At 44.3% G+C, this 18915-nt stretch overlaps 1 long non-coding RNA gene across 4 annotated transcripts in view; it reads right to left on the bottom strand.

The window, feature by feature from the left end:
- The window catches only part of LOC139248705 (uncharacterized), a 118983-nt gene that overhangs the window by 20160 nt on the left and 79908 nt on the right, over positions 1 to 18915 (bottom strand). For all 4 annotated transcript variants that reach the window (XR_011591060.1, XR_011591059.1, XR_011591061.1 and 1 more), the window contains one exon: positions 1072 to 1148. This is a non-coding gene — a long non-coding RNA (uncharacterized lncRNA). The remainder of the gene's footprint in view (positions 1 to 1071; positions 1149 to 18915) is intronic.

Genomic DNA, 18915 nt, shown 5'->3' with positions numbered 1-18915 from the left:
CATCATATAGAATGGAAGTTTTAAAAACAACAAAATAAACTGGGCAAATCTTTACATAAGTAGCTGGATCCAAAAATGTGGGTAACCAGCTAATCTCACCCAATTATGCAAAATCAGTTAATTGAAATATTGCATTGAAGAATTAGGGAAAATCATCAAAAGCTTGTTTTGTGTATTGATCATTTCAGCACCAAGAATTTCAAAGACAATGATGGACTATTCTAAGATGACAGCTTTAGCTCAGTGGTCACATCCTAGGCCTCTCACTCAGTAGGATGTGGGTTCAAGCCCATGACAGTGTTAATACTGTGGGAGTGCTACCTAAGGTCCTGTCTGCCCTCCTAGGTGGATATAACAATTCCCATGGTACTGTTTGAAGAAGAGCAGGGGAGTTTTCCTGCTGCCCTGGCCAACATTTATCTCCCAACCAACATCACCAATGCAAAATATTTTGTCATTTATCTTATTGCTATTTGGGGGACCTAGCTGTGTGTATGTAAATTGGGCGCCACATTTTCCTATCTTACAACAGTGATTACACTTCAAAAGATAAAAAATACTTCATTGGCTGTGACATCCAGAGATTATGAACACCGATACTGATACCAAATGACATAAGCCTGGTAAATGACCACTTGAGATATCAGTGCACAAATACTCAATGTGATTGTATGATATTCCTTCTCAACTAATTATTTTAACAAATGCAACGGTCCATTTGTTTTAAAACACTCAGTTATAATAGCACAGGGGGGATATTATATAATTACATTAATTGTTCAATGCGCTAATATATTCATTTTAAAATTTAAAGAAAATATTCAGCATCTGTCTAAAGTTATACCTGTGCAGTGTGCTGGATAAAGTAGGAGAGTATGCTAGATTCAGAAAAATTAGACCTTGAATGAACAACTCGAGTACTAGGGAGATCATTGAGTGCTGGCTGCCCATATGATTCCAGAGCTTAAGGTATTCGATGATGGAGCACATCAGTCAGTTTGGCATGTAGAAATTACAATTTCGTCAGGTCCTTTCAGCAGTATAATCTGTTTGCCATGACATTTTACTCACCCATCAGAAGCATCCACGGCACAGGAATTTATGCTGAAATATTAATACATGGGTTCTATATCAAATGTTGTGGAAATCTGCAAAATGCAACAGAAAGATTTATAAATATGACGTAAATCTAATAACTTCACAAGCCTAAAAGACTTTGATGTCAGTGATACTTTTTCCAAACGTTTGGAGCGTTTCTAATAAATGAAATGGCGTTCAATCAGTTATAGTGAGCTATTTGCCACTGTGAAATTAAATTAAATTAAAGAGGTTTCCAGTACTTTCCATGTTGGAAGTTTGCAACTCAAACTCAAGCTGTTGAGTCAGAGAAAAGTCACAAGTCAAGATGTAACCATAATATGAGGTTTGCTTTTGGAAAGGTGCTAGTCTTAGCTCAGTGTTAGTACACTTACCTCTGAACCAGAAGGTTGTGGGTTCAAGCCCTCCTCCAAAATCCTGTGTACATAATTTAGGATTATACAGAAGTGCTGCCTTTTAGAAGAGATGACAAATAAAAACCCCTTTTGTCATCTCAGATGGACATAAAAGATCCCACACCCCTACTCGAAGAAGAGTCGTGAAGTTCTCTCGGTGTCCTGGCCAGCATTTATCCCTCAGTCATTTATTTCATTGACATCCATGGGAATTTGCTAAACATAAATTTGCTGTCACATTTCCTACATTACAACAGTGACAACACTTCAAATGTTCTTCATTGGCTGTAAAGTGTTTTGGGACATCCTGAGGTCGTGAAAGGTACTACATAAATGCAAGTTCTTTCTTTTCATCATAATCACTTTTACTTATAGCGAATAAGAGCTGAAATTGGCACACCCTCAACAAAGGAAAAAACAGCTTAGAAATTTGATCATGTTGGAAAATGCATAGCGGGGGGCATGCACTGCACATGCCTGTTAGTGTTGTCCGAGGCAGCACGCAATATTTGTCCTGCAAGCTCATTATAATCAGTCAGGTGTGCAGCCAGCACTACCCACACTATTCATTGGCGGCATATCTGTTTTTTTGGGGGGGAGCTAGAAATCGGGCTTCTGTGAAGCCAGTTAAGGGCAGCTAGAACCTCGAGAAGAGGAGGAACACTCTGACTGCGGACAACGAGGAAACACTTTTTGTAGTGTTCTTAGATGCTCTAGTAATGATTCCACGAGGCAATGTGTTGTACTTGAACTGTAGTGACCTTAGTCCTTTATTTGTTAACTCCAGAGTGAGGATCACACCTGCTGGCCTGCCTTTTATACTAGGCCAGGCACAACTGTACAGGTAACCTATGAGTCTCCCACTGCTGTGCTCTCTGGTGACACACCTTGTGATAGTACCAACAGTAAGCCATGTAGGATACATAACACTTCTGAGCGCAGAAATGGCTGCAGTAAGTACTGAGAGGGCACCAAGATATTCCGATGCTGCCTCGTACAGGCAATGGATGGGAGGAAAGAGATCCTGTTTTCCCCAGGGGGTAGTTAGCCCTCCAAGCAACTGCTCCACTGTTAGTGGCAAGGGATGGCAGAGGCACTGATTGCAAAGAACCTAGTATCCAGGACATGGCTGCAATGCCACAAAAAGTTCAATGACCTCACCAGAGTTATCAATATAAGAATGCTGCTCTCTTACTCTCTGCTCACACTTCCAACACCTCCTGCTTCACTATTCACAGTACTCTCTCCTTGCTTCCCTCCAACAATCACTGCACCACATGTCACTACACCTCCTTCTCCTCATATTCATACTCTCAACACTATTGCAATCCTCAGTGCCCACACCTCACATCTTGCACAAACTGCATACAAGCTATTCTACCATGAAAGGCACATTTTACAAACTTCTCACAAGATTGTCATTAATGCAATACTTTTTTTCTTGCAAGGGAAGGTCGCCCACAACCTGAGACAGCAGGTTGGCACCAGAGGAGGTCGAGCCCTCATGCACATCCCCTCTCCTGTTGATGAGAATATGTTAACAATTACGGGCAGGAGGAGAGTCATGATCATGGCAACTTGCAGCACTGGAGGATACATCAGACAGGGTTTCTTCAAAAATTATTCACTTCTACCTCCTCATCCTATACACTGTGCATGGCAAACTGCAGTTGATTTCACCAGCTACTTTTCCTCTGCTCTGCAACCACCATAAAAGCTATCTCTTGTCCCTCTTTTTAATTTCAGGAGCTGAAAATACGGTGGAGGAAGAGGAAACCAGCCTTCAGGAAGGTGCACCATCAGTTGATCTGATGATAGCAAGCACCAGTTCAGCGACTGGAACCACAGGTACATTAAAGGCTAAGCTAAAGGAAGTATCTTCACGGGGTGAATCAATGGGCACAAGTGTACAGGAGATAGTGCAGGGGGATAGGACACCACAGGTGCCAATTCGCCAAAGGGTGAGGTTGCATACTCGCTCTGATGCAGAGGACTCAAGTGTTGACTCCAAGGCTCCAGGCTACTGCAGAATGTTGATGGGCATAACACCAGGAAATATTAGGTACAATGAGCATGCTGCCAGCGAGCTGGCGCGACAGATGTGAGCATGGAGGTGGCCCACTTCAACTTGTGTCCAGGTTCATAGAAACATAGAAACATAGAAAATAGGTGCAGGAGTAGGCCATTTGACCCTTCGAGCCTGCACCGCCATTCAATAAGATCATGGCTGATCATTCCCTCAGTACCCCTTTTCTGCTTTCTCTCCATACCCCTTGATCCCCTTAGCCGTAAGAGTCATATCTAACTCCCTCTTGAATATATCCAATGAACTGGCATCAACAACTCTCTGCAGCAGGTAATTCCACAGGTTAACAGCTCTCTGAGTGAAGAAGTCTCTCCTCATCTCAGTCCTAAATGACCTACCCCTTATCCTAAGACTATGTCCCCTGGTTCTGGACTTCCCCAACATCGGGAACATTCTTCCCGCATCTAACCTGTCCAGTCCCGTCAGAATCTTATACGTTTCTATGAGATCCCCTCTCATCCTTCTAAACTCCAGTGAATAAAGGCCCAGTTGATCCAATCTCTCCTCATATGACAGTCCAGCCATCCCTGGAATCAGTTTGGTGAACCTTCGCTGCACTCCTGCAATAGCAAGAATTTCCTTCCTCAGATTAGGAGACCAAAACTGAACACAATATTCCAGGTGAGGCCTCACTAAGGCCCTGTACAACTGCAGTAAGACCTCCCTGCTCCTATACTCAAATCCCCTAGCTATGACGGCCAACATACCATTTGCCTTCTTCACCGCCTGCTGTACCTGCATGCCCACTTTCAGTGACTGATGAACCATGACACCCAGGTCTCATTGCACCTCCCCTTTTCCTAACCTGTCGCTATTCAGATAATAGTCTGCCTTCAGTGTTTTTGCCCTCAAAATGGATAACCTCACATTTATCCACATTATATTGCATCTGCCATGCATTTGCCCATTCACTTAACCTGTCCAAGTCACCCTGCAGCCTCTTAGCATCCTCCTTACAGCTCACACCGTCACCCAGTTTAGTGTCATCCGCAAACTTGGAGCTATTACACTCAATTTCTTCATCTAAATCGTTAATGTATATTGTAAAGAGCTGGGGTCCCAGCACTGAGCCCTGCGGCACTCTAATAGTCACTGCCTCCCATTATGAAAAGGACCCGTTTATCCCGACTCTCTGCTTCCTGTCTGCCAACCAGTTCTCTATCCACGTCAGTACATTACCCCCAATACCATGCGCTTTGATTTTGCACACCAATCTCTTGTGCGGGACCTTGTCAAAAGCCTTTTGAAAGTCCAAATACACCACATCCACTGGTCCTCCCTTGTCCACTCTGCTAGCTATATCCTCAAAAAATTCCAGAAGATTCGTCAAGCATGATTTCCCTTTCATAAATCCATGTTGACTTGGTCCAATCCTGTCACTGCTTTCCAAATGCGCTGCTATTTCATCCTTAATGATTGATTCCAACATTTTCCCCACTACTGATGTCAGGCTAACCGGTCTATAATTACCCGTTTTCTCTCTCCCTCCTTTTTTAAAAAGTGGTGTTACATTAGCTACCCGCCAATCCATAGGAATTGATCCAGAGTCAATAGACTGTTGGAAAATGATCACCAATGCATCCACTATTTCTAGGGCTACTTCCTTAAGTACTCTGGGATGCAGACTATCAAGCCCTGGGGATTTATCGGCCTTCAATCCCATCAATTTCCCTAACACAATTTCCCGCCTAATAAGGATATCCTTCAGTACCTCCTTCTCACTAGACCTACTGTCCCCTAGTACAATCGGAAGGTTATTTGTGTCTTCCTTTGTGAAGACAGAACCAAAGTATTTGTTCAATTGGTCTGCCATTTCTTTATTCCCCCATTATAAATTCACCTGAATCCGACTGCAAGGGACCTACGTTTGTCTTCACTAATCTTTTTCTCTTCACATATTTATAGAAGCTTTTGCAGTCAGTTTTTATGTTCCCTGCAAGCTTCCTTTCGTACTTATTTTCCCCCTCTTAATTAAACCCTTAGTCTTCCTCTGTTGAATTCTAAATTTCTCCCAGTCCTCAGGTTTGTTGCTTTTTCTAGCCAAATTATATGCCTCTTCCTTGGCTTTAACACTATCCTTAATTTCCCTTGTTAGCCATGGTTGAGCCACCTTCCCCGTTTTATTTTTACTCCAGACAAGGATGTACAATTGCTGAAGTTCATCCATGTGATCTTTAAATGTTTGCCATTGCTTATCCACCGTCAACCCTTTAAGTATCCTTTGCCAGTCTATTCTAGCCAATTCACGCCTCATACCGTCGAAGTTACCTTTCCTTAAGTTCAGGACCCTAGTTTCCGAATTAACTGTGTCACTCTCCATCTTAATAAAGAATTCTACCATATTATGGTTACTCTTCCCCAAGGGGCCTTGCACAACAAGATTGCTAATTAGTCCCTTCTCATTACACATCACCCAGTCGAGGATGGCCAGCTCTCTAGTTGGTTCCTCGACATATTGGTCTGGAAAACCATCCCTAATACACTCCAGGAAATCCTCCTCCACCGCATTGCTACTAATTTGGTTCACCCAATCAACATGTAGATTAAAGTCGCCCATGTTAACTGCTGTACCTTTATTGCACACATCCCTTATTTCTTGTTTGATGCTGTCCCCAACCTCACTACTACTGTTTGGTGGTCTGTACACAACTCTCACTAGCGTTTCAGCCCTTTGGTAGTCCACAGCTCCACCCATACAGATTCCACATCATCCAGGCTAATGTCCCTCCTTAGTATTGCATTAATTTCCTCTTTAACCAGCAACACCACCCCGCCTCCTTTTCCCTTCTGTCTATCCTTCCTAAATGCTGAATACCCTTGGATGTTGAGTTCCCAGCCTTGGTCACCCTGGAGCCATGTCTCCGTGATGCCAATGACATCATACGCGTTAACTGCTGTCTGCGCAGTTAATTCATCCACCTTATTCCGAATACTCCTCGCATTGAGGCACGGAGCCTTCAGGCTTGTCTTTCTAACACACTTTGCCCCTTTAGAATTTTTTGTGAAATGTGGCCCTTTTTGTTTTTTGCCTTGGGTTTCTCTGCCCTCCACTTTTACTATTCTCCTTTCTATCTTTTGCTTCTGACTCCATTTTATTTCCCTCTGTCTCCCTGCATAAGTTCCCATCCCCCTGCCATATTAGGTTAACTCCTCCCCAACAGCACTAGCAAATACTCCGCCTAGGACATTGGTTCTGGTCCTGCCCAAGTGCAGACCGTCCAGTTTGTACTGGTCCCACCTCCCCCAGAACCGGTTCCAATGCCCCAGGAATTTGAATCCCTCCCTTCTGCACTACTGCTCAAGCCACGTAATCATCTGAGCTATCCTGCAATTCTTACTCTGACTAGCACGTGGCACTGGTAGCAATCCTGAGATTACTACCTTTGAGGTCCTACTTTTTAATTTAACTCCGAGCTCCTTAAATTCATCTCGTAGGACGTCATCCCATTTTTTTACCTATATCGTTGGTATCTATATGTATCACGACAACTGCAAAGCATGGACCATTGTACCCAACATGGTTGAAGTGGTCAGCTCCATGAACATGACAGTGACGCACATGATGATAGAACCTTTGCATTGATGGCTACCATGGCAGTTCGCACTGCTGCCTTGGAAGCTCAAATGGCTGCTATCTGGGGGTCAATGTTGACAGGGTCCTCTAAACGTTCACATCAGTCCTGCACGCTGTTCTCGCACAGAGCCATAGGATTGCTGAGGCAAGTCTCAGGAGAATGGCCTTTGCACCATGGGAGAGGAATCTGCAGCTCTCTCTCAGGGCGATAGCATGTCCTGCAACCCTCTCCCCCAGTGCCCTTGTTGTGCATTTGTGTCCAGATCCCTGACAGGAGTCATGAGCCATTTCTGAAGTGCTTGTCACCCAGTAGCCACCCTGATGGGCTGGTTTGAACAAAGGTGGCACGGAGGACAGTGCAGGTTAAATGCATCATGACTGCTGCCAGAAAATTGGGCATAGACCTGCATGGCATGCTGTCTGTGAAATCCCTTTCTGTTGACAAAGATGTCAGCTGGTGGTAGGGAACACACAAGGCAATTTAGGTGCAATCTATGGCATCACTGATGCTTGGTGGCCTGCATTACAGGCCAAGTCAATGGAGAACGAGGTGGGTGTTTCTTCTGGTGTAGACAGCCTCGGTGATCTTCATGATACAGTGGTAGAATGCAAACTATAAGATATAGCTGATGTCACTGGCCACGGTGACCTTGACAGCCACAGGGAGTGCTGTCCTTGCCATAGTTCCAGGCTCGGATTGTGGCTGCAGTAGGTGATAAAGCTCAGTAACAGCTGACTTGCTAAATTGGAGGTGCCTGAGACACTGCTCCTCAGAGGAGTTCAGCTCGGAGTAGCGGTCCCTGAAGATCCACTTGGATATGGCCTGCTGTGCAATGCCCTCCTCCTGCTCCCTCTTCTGTGAGCTGCTCTTGCTCTCTCCTTCCTTCATTCTGCTTGTCCTCCTTCTCCTGCCTCAAAGACAGCCCTACCAGACCACCCATGGCTGCAGTACAACTGTTTGTAAGACAGTGAAAAATAGGGCTATGCCAGCAAGATGTTCTTCTCAGCTGTCAGAATCAATTTTTAACAGTCAGAAAATACACCAAAAATGACCCAGAAGTTAACAAGCAACTAGCTAGCAAGTACTGCATGATCCCTTTAAGTAACACTGCTAAAGGATTCTCCTTGTCCATTAATGTCATATGTTGCTGGGCAAGTTTAACATATGACAAATCCAGTTCTTGGACTTACCAATATCAGAAAAGGGTCCTTCATCATAATGATTCATATTATTCAGTGTTTCCCACAGTTCTGGCGTGCCTACAGAGCAGCCATCATCATCATAGGCCGTCCCTCGAAATCGAGGAAGACTTGCTTCCACTCTAAAAGTGAATTCTTAGGTGACTGAACTGTCCTATATGGGAATGACAGTCTCTGTCACAGGTACGACAGACAGTTGTTGGAGGAAAGGTTGGGTGGGACTGGTTTGCCGCACGCTCTTTCCGCTGCCTGCGTTTGGTTTCTGCATGCTCTCGGTGATGAGACTCGAGCTGCTCAGCACCCTCCCAGATGCACTTCCTCCACTTAGGGTGGTCTTTGGCCAGGGACTCCCAAGTGTCAGTGGGTATGTTGCATTTTATCAAGGAGGCTTTGAGAATGTCCTTGAAACATTTCCTCTGCCCACCTTGGGCTGGCTTGCTGTGTAGGAGTTCCAAGTAGAGCGCTTGCTTTGGGAGTCTTGTGTCAGGCATGCAAACAATGTGGCCTGCCCAACAGAGCTGGTCGAGTGTGGTCAGTGCTTCGATGCTGGGGATGTTGGCCTGATTGAGGACGCTAACGGTGCATCTGTCCTCCCAGGGGATTTGCAGGATCTTACGGAGACATCATTGGTGGTATTTCTCCAGCGATTTGAGCTGTCTACTGTATATGGTCAACATATCTGAGCCATACAGGAGGGTGGGTATCACGACAACCACTAGAGCAGCCAGATCCAATATGATGGGTGGCACTTTACTGGCACATAATGAGTGTATACTTCCTGCCAGCCATATTGGATGCTTAGATGCCCACTTAGTGCCTGCAAAACTTGTGTGGCACCATCAAATTTCTGGGTCGGAACATGTTTAGAGTTAGTTTCAGATGACAATTTTTGGTGCTGCAGGCGCTGTTTGGCGTAACAATGCTGTTGAAGCAACACAAGAATAACAGTGTATTAGAGTACCAAAGTACAAGGCCAGGAAGAAGCAAGAGGCAGTATCAATCCATTCACACTTCTTGATTCCCAGTCTCTGCTGTACTATTATCAATATTATCAGTATTTGTTGCAAAGATATCAAGCACCACCCCATGGGGGATAGGGGCTATACGGTCGATTTATCATTGGGCTACTCTTATATGCCTTGTATCATCATCATTATAGGCAGTCCCTCGGAATCGAGGAAGACTTGCTTCCACTTTTAAAATGAGTCCTTAGGTGGCTGAACAGTCAAATACGAGAACCACAGTCCCTGTCACAGGTGGGACAGACCGTCGTTGAGGGAAAGGGTGGGTGGGACTGGTTTGCCGCACGCTCTTTCCGCTGCCTGCACTTGATTTCTGCATGCTCTCGCCGATGAAACTCGAGGAGCTCAGCGCCCTCCCGGATGCACTTCCTCCACTTAGGGCGGTCTTTGGCCAGGGACTCCCAGGTGTCAGTGGGGAGGTTGCACTTTATCAGGGAGGCTTTGAGGGTGTTCGTGTAATGTTTCCTCTGCCCACCTTTGGCTCGTTTGCCATGAAGGAGTTCCGAGTAGAGCGCTTGCTTTGGGAGTCTCGTGTCTGGCATGCGAACAATGTGGCATGCCCAACAGAGCTGATCAAGTGTGGTCAGTGCTTCAATGCTGGGAATTTTGGCCTGGTCGAGGACGCTAATGTTGGTGCGCCTGTCCTCTCAGGAGATTTGTAGGATCTTGTGGAGACATCGTTGGTGATATTTCTCCAGCGACTTGAGGTGCCTAATGTACATGGTCCATGTATCTGAGCCATACAGGAGGGCGGGTATTACTACAGCCCTGTAGACCATGAGCAGCTAGGTGATAATATTATTGGCTACATTTAGGTTCATCAGTCATTTAAATCTGTTTTTATTCCATCCCCAAGAAGAGGATGAGCTGCATGACCAGTTGAACCTGCAGAAACAGCTTTGATGTAAGATGATCACATACAGCACATTTATGTGCGGAAATCTGTACCCAACTTCCTCCATCTTCCAACTCTGAGTAAGTGCATCTAGCAGACTGTAGCTGTAGGGATGCAATAGAGAAAGGGGAGAGGGAACATGGAAAAATGCAAATGAAAAATTCAGTGGAAAATTTCTAACAGCATGGAGCCAAATGTACAGTTTCTTATGAGTTAGGAGGACTGAATAATTTAGAAGTCGCTTCAAGCAACAGTAAGTCATTGCATATAGGTTTGCTTATAAGGGAGAAAATCTTGAGACTCCACTCTGTTCTGCAGGATGCTCTTTTCAGTTAAGTTTATTGATTTATACCTGTGTGTCATACCTGTACACTTCAAAGTATTTCTAATAACTCTAACGTCTATCTTCTTTGAAGATATTACACAGAGTTCACAAACACTCACCATCCCTCGATAGAGACTATATAGGTTGTGCCCAAGATTTCATTTATTCAATACTGCTTTATAACTGATTCAGTATTGATCGGAAGACCCAGTCTGAATATTAACATTTAATTTCAAAATATGACTAAAATATTTATAAAGTGTGAGCTGTGATTTTTATTTACTGGTTTCTAAACACACTGTACGTTTTGGAAAAAGCTTACAGAAGTAAATCAGTGTATATTTTGAGAGATATGATTTTTCAAATTTCTCCCCTGAAGACCACTGGGCTGATTTTTGTCTTCAGGCCTCTCATGGTTAACAACTGGTGCAAATTTTGCACAAAAGATTAAGTACAAATAGAACCCAATTCCCCAGTGTCAGCTCATTTGCATAATGATTCACAGCACCAGATGCCGACTCAGACAGGTCTAGGGAGCACACAAGTGATGGAAGAAAACAATTGCATCTATGTCAAATTTAAAGTGTTGGAAACAATTAAAGGAGATTGCCAGTGGGGGGAAAAAATTAAGGATTCCTTTGGAGAGCCTCAAAATGCAACAGCCCATTAGTAGTCTTTATCAAGGCTTAAGGGGCAGGGCATTGAGCAGTGACAGGATTGAAGGGAAAGGGAATTCGAGATGCATGCATGAGTCCAGAGGCATTGGCAGAGCAGACCAGCCCCCGACCTTCTGTTTAATAGCTCCTGACATTGAAATTGTGCTGCATAAAGTATTTGTAAGGAAGGCTGCCCTTTGTGGCATTCCACTGTACCATGCCGATAGGTCAGCTTTGTAGCACATCTGCAAAAATGTGCAGCCAAATTTCAGGACATTGCTGACCATTACTGTCCTGTATCTAGGACTCATATATTAGCCCTAGGGATAATATATTAGCTTGGATTGAGGATTGGTTAATGGATAGAAAACGGAGAGTAGGAATAAAATGGTCATTTTTGAGTTGGCAGGTTGTAACTGGTGGCCCAAAGATCAGTGGTTGGGCCTCAGCTATTTACAATCTATACCAATGGCTTAGATGAGGGGACTGAGTGTAATCTATCCAAGTTTCCTGGCAGTGCAAAGCAAGGTTGAAAAGTGAGGATGCAAAGGGGCTGCAATGGGATATAGTCATCATCATTATAGGCAGTCCTTCATTGCGAGAGGGATGGAGTACAAAAGCAGGGAGGTCCTGCTGCAACTGTACAGGGTATTGGTGAGGCCGCACCTGGAGTACTGCATGCAGTTTTGGTCACCTTACTTAAGGAAGGATATACTAGCTTTGGAGGGGGTACAGAGACAATTCACTAGGCTGATTACGGAGAGGAGGGGGTTACCTTATGATGATAGATTGAGTAGACTGGGTCTTTACTCGTTGGAGTTCAGAAGGATGAGGGGTGATCTTATAGAAACATTTAAAATAATGAAAGGGATAGACAAGATAGAGGCAGAGAGGTTGTTTCCACTGGTCGGGGAGACTAGAACTAGGGGGCACAGCCTCAAAATATGGGGGAGCCAATTTAAAACCGAGTTGAGAAGGAATTTCTTCTCCCAGAGAGTTGTGAATCTGTGGAATTCTCTGCCCAGGGAAGCAGTTGAGGCTAGCTCATTGAATGTATTTAAATCACAAATAGATAGATTTTTAACCAATAAGGGAATTAAGGGTTATGGGAAGAGGGCGGGTAAGTGGAGCTGAGTCCACGGCCAGATCAGCCATGATCTTGTTGAGTGGCGGAGCAGGCTCGAGGGGCTAGATGGCCTACTCCTGTTCCTAATTCTTATGTTCTTATGTTCTTATGTTCAGTCCCTCGGAATCGAGGAAGACTTGCTTCCACTATTAACATGTTCTTAGGTGGCTGTACAGTCCAATGCGAGAACCACAGTCTCTGTCACAGGTGGAACAGACAGTGGTTGAAGAAGGGTAGGCGGGGAGCCTGGTTTGCCACACGCTCCTTCCGCTGTCTGCGCTTGATTTCTGCATGCTCACGAAGATGATACTCGAGGAGCTCAGTGCCCTCCCGGATGCACTTTCTCCACTTAGGGCGTCTTTGGCCAGGGACTACCAGGTGTCAGTGAGGATGTCTCACTTTATCAGGGAAGGCTTTGGGGGTGTTCTTGTAATGTTTTCTCTTCCCACCTTTGGCTCGTTTGCTGTGGACGATTTCCGAGTAGAGCGCTTGCTGTGGGAGTCTTGTGTCTGGCACGCAAACTATGTGACCTGCCCAGCGGAGCTGATCAAGTGTGGTCAGTGCTTCAATGCTGGGGATGTTGGCTTGGACGAGGACACTGATGTTGGTGCATCTGTCCTCCCAGGGGATTTGTAGGATCTTGCGGAGACATCGTTGGTGATATTTCTCCAGCGACTTGAGGTGTCTACTACATGGTCCACGTCTCTGAGCCATACAGGAGAGCGGGTATTACTATGGCCTGCAGACCATAGTGACAATTTTGAAGGCCTGGTTTTCAAACACTCTTTTCCTCAAGTGGCCTAAGGCTGCACTGGCGTACTGGAGGCGGTGTTGGGTCTCGTCATCAATGCCTGCTCTTGTTGATAGGTGGTTCCTGAGATATGGGAAGTGGTCCACGTTGTCCAGGGCCACGTCATGGATCTTGATGTCTAGGGGACAGTGCCGTACGATGAGGACAGGCTGGTAGAGGACCTTTGTCTTACTGATGTTTAGAGTAGGCCCATGCTTACAGATTTGGTGAATGGGCAACAAGGTGGCAGATGGAGTATAATGTGGGGAAATGTGAAATTATCCACTTTGGTGGGAAGAATAGAAAAGCAGAATATTTCTTAAAAGTTGAGAGACTGGTAAATGTTGGTATGCAGAAGGATTTGGGTATTCTTGCACACAAATCACAGAAAGTCAACACAGAAAGTCAACATGCAGGTACAGCAAGCAATTAGGAAACCAAAAGGTATTTCTATTCTTTTATTGTTCCCAATCATAATTCCTCACATTATACTCCATCTGCCACCTTCTTGCCCACTCAGTTGACATGTCTACGACCCCTATTTTCCACTTGCTAGATTTTTGCTGCCCACACATGTTAACGTACGATTTTTTTGTACGTTTAAGCAAGAAAAAAAACTTGGGACTTTCTCCAAAGAAACATTTGTATTTGGCGCGGTGCTCTCCAAAGTTAGTCTAGGAGGCCGAGCTTCAAGTCTGCGCTAAAAACTCTCTGGGCATGCGCGAAAAGCTGAAGTTACCAGGTCATCCAGAGACGCTGAAGCAAGCTGAAGCCCACTCCCCCAATAGGACTGCTACCCCACCTTTGTCGAAAGGGCGACAAAGGACCTCTCCACCCCCTTGCTGGACCCATGGCCACAACACCCCCCCGGCTGGATTTTCTGGCCCTCCCGCTCCCGAACTTCAACTCGCAGGGGGAACGGGACTGAGTGGAGGGCCATTCGGCCCGGGACCACAGCAGGTCCAGCCATTGGGGAGCAGTCCTTTCGGCCGGGGAATGCAGTTGGGGGAGCAGACCTTTTGGCCCAGAAATCTTCTTCCCTTGTTCTAAAAACAGTTCCCTGTGGAAAAAAGGTATTTTATCATGTATTCTTCTTGCCGCGCTCCTGTCCTCTTGTGCCCCATGCTGATTCCTTAAGTTAATGTATGTGTGATATATTCACAGAGCACAGCACACACAGCTTTCTAGAATGGCAGTCAGCATCTCAGAAGTTCCGGAAGCTTCTGGTCAGCTGACTCCTTTATTCAACTTTTAGTTGCAGTAACACAATACGTCCACATCCATAGTGTGGCGCTACAACATTACAAGCTTACAGACATTACACTTCTCCCTCCTTAATGAAGAAATTATTATAACAAACATCATTCATAACTTGCATGTTTATACGCAACAAAGGATATGGACTTATTTCGCCATATTTACAAACTTAACTTAATCACCTGTTTTCTGTTTCGAAGAGGATACCTTCGCTCTCGAACAGAACCTTCGAAACATGGTGTTTAATTTAAACTCATTTGAGGCTGATCCTGAGAAACGTTTTTCTCCAAGGGATTTCTTTGATTTTCATTTGAACTCACTCTAACTTCAGACTGTTTGTTTCCTGACCCGGACTCAGACTTACATTCTGCTTTTCTCTTGGATTTGTTTCCAGTATATTAGATGTAGGATTTGCTACTGGTGTATCAAAACTATCTGATGAGTCAGAAATACTTGAATCATTCCCACCTTCAACTCCTTCCATGTCTGTAGGTAAAATATGATCAATGTGAACAAACCTAACCTGTTCATTATCAAACATCTTGACCAAATATGTTCAAGGACCAATTATCGTCACCACTCTTCCTGGTAACCACTTTACCCATTTATGGTGGTGGTTCTTCACTCTCAACTTCTGATTTAATTTCACACTTCTCTCTTTTACTCTACCTCTATCATGATTCTCTTTCTGTCTTAATTGTGTCTCCTCTACGGACTGTGCCAAATTTGGTTTTAACAACGAGAATCTGGTTTATTTGAGAAACAACTCTGTTGGTGTTCTACCAGTAGTTGTATAAGGAGTATTACGATACGTAATTAGAAAATTAGCCAATTTGTGAATCAGTGACAACTGACGTTTCCTTGGATTTGGATCTAACATTTGTTTTATGAGGACACGTTTTACAATTTGTATAGTGCGCTCTGCTGCACCACTCGAAGCAGGGTGATACAGTGGAACCTTGGAATGTTTCACACCATTTTTGCTCGTGAACTGTGCAAATTCTTCTGAACTGAATTGTGATCCATTATCCGAAACAATTTCTTCTGGGAGGCCAAATGAAGAAAATAAACTTCGCAAAATGTCGAATGTTTAACTTGTTATTTTCCACATTGAAAACACCTCGACCCACTTCAAATGGCTATCAATCACAATTGTTGTCCTTCTCGCTCAGAAAAATCAATATGTAGTCTTTGCCACACCCTGGGAGGTCATTTCCATGGCTGTAATGGTACTGATGGTGGTTGCTTGCTTACCGATTGACATGTCGTACACTGACTCACGATGTACTCTATCTCATTATCAAGACTGGGCCACCATAAGTAACTGCGTGCAAAACTCTTGGTCAAGCACTTTACCAGGTGCTGGTCATGGAGGTCTGCTAATAATTTGGACCTGAATTTATTTGGTATAACCACTCTTGCACCCCACATGATACAATCTTTATCGACTGATAATTCATTCCTACGAATGAAGAGTGGATGAATATCTTTGTTTATTACCTGGTTTGGCCATCCATTTGCAGTATAATCACACACCTTTGACATCACTGGGTCACGTTTGGTTGCTCTTCCAATCTCTTCAGCTGTGACTGGCAGTTCATCAGTGTATGAAAAATAGAACACTTCTTCCCTATCAGGTGTAACTTGTGATGGGGAAGACAATTTAGAGATAGCATCAGCATTACTGTGATCAGCTGATCGTCTGTATTCAATATCATATACATATGCTGACAAAATCAAAGCCCATCTCTGCATTCGGGCTGCAGCTAATGTTGGAACTGGGGACTTTGGATGGAGGATTGCTGTTAGGGGCTTATGGTCCGAAACGATGGTAAACTTGCAACCATACAAGTATTTATGAAACTTCTTGACCCCAAAAATTAATGCCAAAGCTTCCCTTTCGATTTGCGCATAATTACTCTCACTGGCACTGAGAGTGTGTGAAGCAAAAGCAATTGGTCTCTCCTCCCCACTAAGTAATACATGAGAGATTACTGCCCCAACGCCACATGGAGAGGCATCACATGCTAGCTTAATCTCCTTAGATATGTCAAAGTGAACTAACATGGTGCTCTCTACCAATTTGCTTTTACACTCCTTGAATGCTGTATCACATTCTTTTGACCACTTCCAATGGACCTGTTTTTTCAATAGTTCATTCAGTGGATGTAATACTGTAGCCAAATTTGGTAGGAACATCTCATAATAGTTCAAAAGACCCAAAAATGATCGAAGTTCAGTGACATTCCTGGGAGTGGGTGCATTTCTGATTGCATCCAGCTTTCCCATGGTTGGCTGTAAACCATCTTTGTCTACTCTGTACTCTAAGTACTCCACTGAGTTTTGAAATAACTCACACTTACAAGCAGACACTCGTACTCTGTGCTTCTCTAGCTGTTTGAGGACTTCATTCAATATGTGATTATGAATTTGCCTATTTGATGCTGAAATTAGTATGTCATCCAAATTACATACTACCTCTTCAATACCTTGCAAAATCTGGTTCATCACCCCTTGGAATATGGCAGGGGCGGAAGACACTCCAAACGGTAGTCTATTAAATTGATATAGGCCGAGATGAGTATTTATAGTCAAACATGACTTGGATTCCTCATCTAGTTCAAGCTGTAAGTAGGCATTTGTAAAATCCAGTTTTGAGAAAATCTGACCACCAGCCATTGTTGTGAACAAATCTTCTATATTCGGCAATGTATTGGGGACATTACCCTCTAGAACCTGGTTTACGGTTACTTTATAATCACCACACAATCTTACCTTACCATCGGACTTAGGTACAACAACACTGGGTGTAGCCCAATTACATCGATCTATCTTTGAAATAATGTTCTCAGTCTCTCGCCTTTTGAGTTCTTGCTCAACTTTCTCCTTGAGTCCATATGGTACGGAACGTGGCTTGCAGTAAACCGACCTAGCGTCCTTCTGTACCCTGACAATCGCCTTGAAGCCTTAGATCGGACTGCCTGTTTCGCAGATCACCTTCAGATAACTCTTGATAACCTCATCCGTTGATGAAAATCTCGTTTCAACACGGAAAATTTCATTCCAATCCAGCTTCAGTGATCTTAACCAATCTCTTTTCACTACTATTCGAGGCAAGTTCCGAAATTGATCCTTGTATTTCACCAGTACTTTGATACGACCTATCACAGCAATGTTCTCTCCCGAGTAACCTCGCAACTCTAGCTTAGATTTCTCGAATAGGAAATCACGCAATTTGTCGAGATATAGCGACTCCGGTACTACACTCACGGATGCACCAGTGTCGATTTCCATTGGTAACTTGAATCCCGCAACATCTATGTGGATGTTGATACTTTTCGAATCGCTGTCCGTTAACCTCGTGCTCCTGATGATGTTTAACTGTAACATCTCCTCGTCCTGTTGTTGTTCTTCCATGCTATGTAGTCTCTGGGGATTTCTACTCATAGCTTTAAAAACTGGACTCATAGCTTTGAAAGCTGGTTTACCCTTCAGTCGGCATGCCTTCACAAGATGCCCCGTCTTTCTGCAGAAGAAACACTCTGCCTTCACATATGGACAACTTTGAGCAACGTGTTATCCCAGGCACCGAAAGCACGACTTCAATGCTTTGTTACAATTTCCAATTTCTGAGACTTTGGGCCCCTACCACCTTTTACTTTGGACCTGCAGGCGATTCACCTCGGTTGTCTGCCGACCGTAATTATTATGAAATTCTCGGGAATATTGGTCGGCCAAGCCCATCGACCTCGCTATCTGACAAGCAATCTCAAAAGTCATGTCAGGCGTTGCCAATAACTTTCTTCTGATCGCATCATTTTTCATCCCACAAACAAAATGGTCCCACAATGCTCGGTTATGAAAAGTTCCGAAATTACACTGAATAGACAGCTTTTCTAATGCTACAAAGTACTCACTGATATCTTCATCAGTCTTTTGATTTCGTATACCGAAACAGTTATATATGTATACTTGTATTTACTCTGTACAGCCACCAGAGGGCTCATCCCTTGGAGTCTGAAGCGATCCCATAATCCCTGGGAAGAATAGGTATTTAAGGAGGCCTCACAGGTTGAAGAGGCACTCTGGAGACCTGCAATAAAAGACTAAGGTCACACATTACTTTGAGCTCACAGTGTTCAGTCTGACTCTTTCTCCATACATAACAACTGGTGACCAGGGACATAGATAGCAAACCCAAAGATGCAGAGAACAGTGGGCATCCTGGAGAAATTCTCGGAGGGGGATGATTGGGAAACTTTTGTGGAGCGACTCGACCAATACTTCGTGGCCAATGAGCTAGATGGGGAAGAGAACGCTGCCAAACAAAGGGCGATCCTCCTCACCGTCTGTGGAGCACCAACATATGGCCTCATGAAGAATCTGCTCAGTTCAGCGAAACCCACGGAGAAATCGTACGACGATTTGTGCACACTGGTTCGAGAGCATTTGAACCCGAAGGAAAGCGTTCTGATGGCGAGATACCGGTTC

This window comes from Pristiophorus japonicus, chromosome 2 (assembly GCF_044704955.1).
Source record: "Pristiophorus japonicus isolate sPriJap1 chromosome 2, sPriJap1.hap1, whole genome shotgun sequence".
In the NCBI taxonomy this organism is placed as follows: Eukaryota; Metazoa; Chordata; class Chondrichthyes; family Pristiophoridae; genus Pristiophorus; species Pristiophorus japonicus.
Note: the sequence above shows the minus strand (reverse complement) of the source record. Positions and strands in the feature narration are given on the sequence as shown.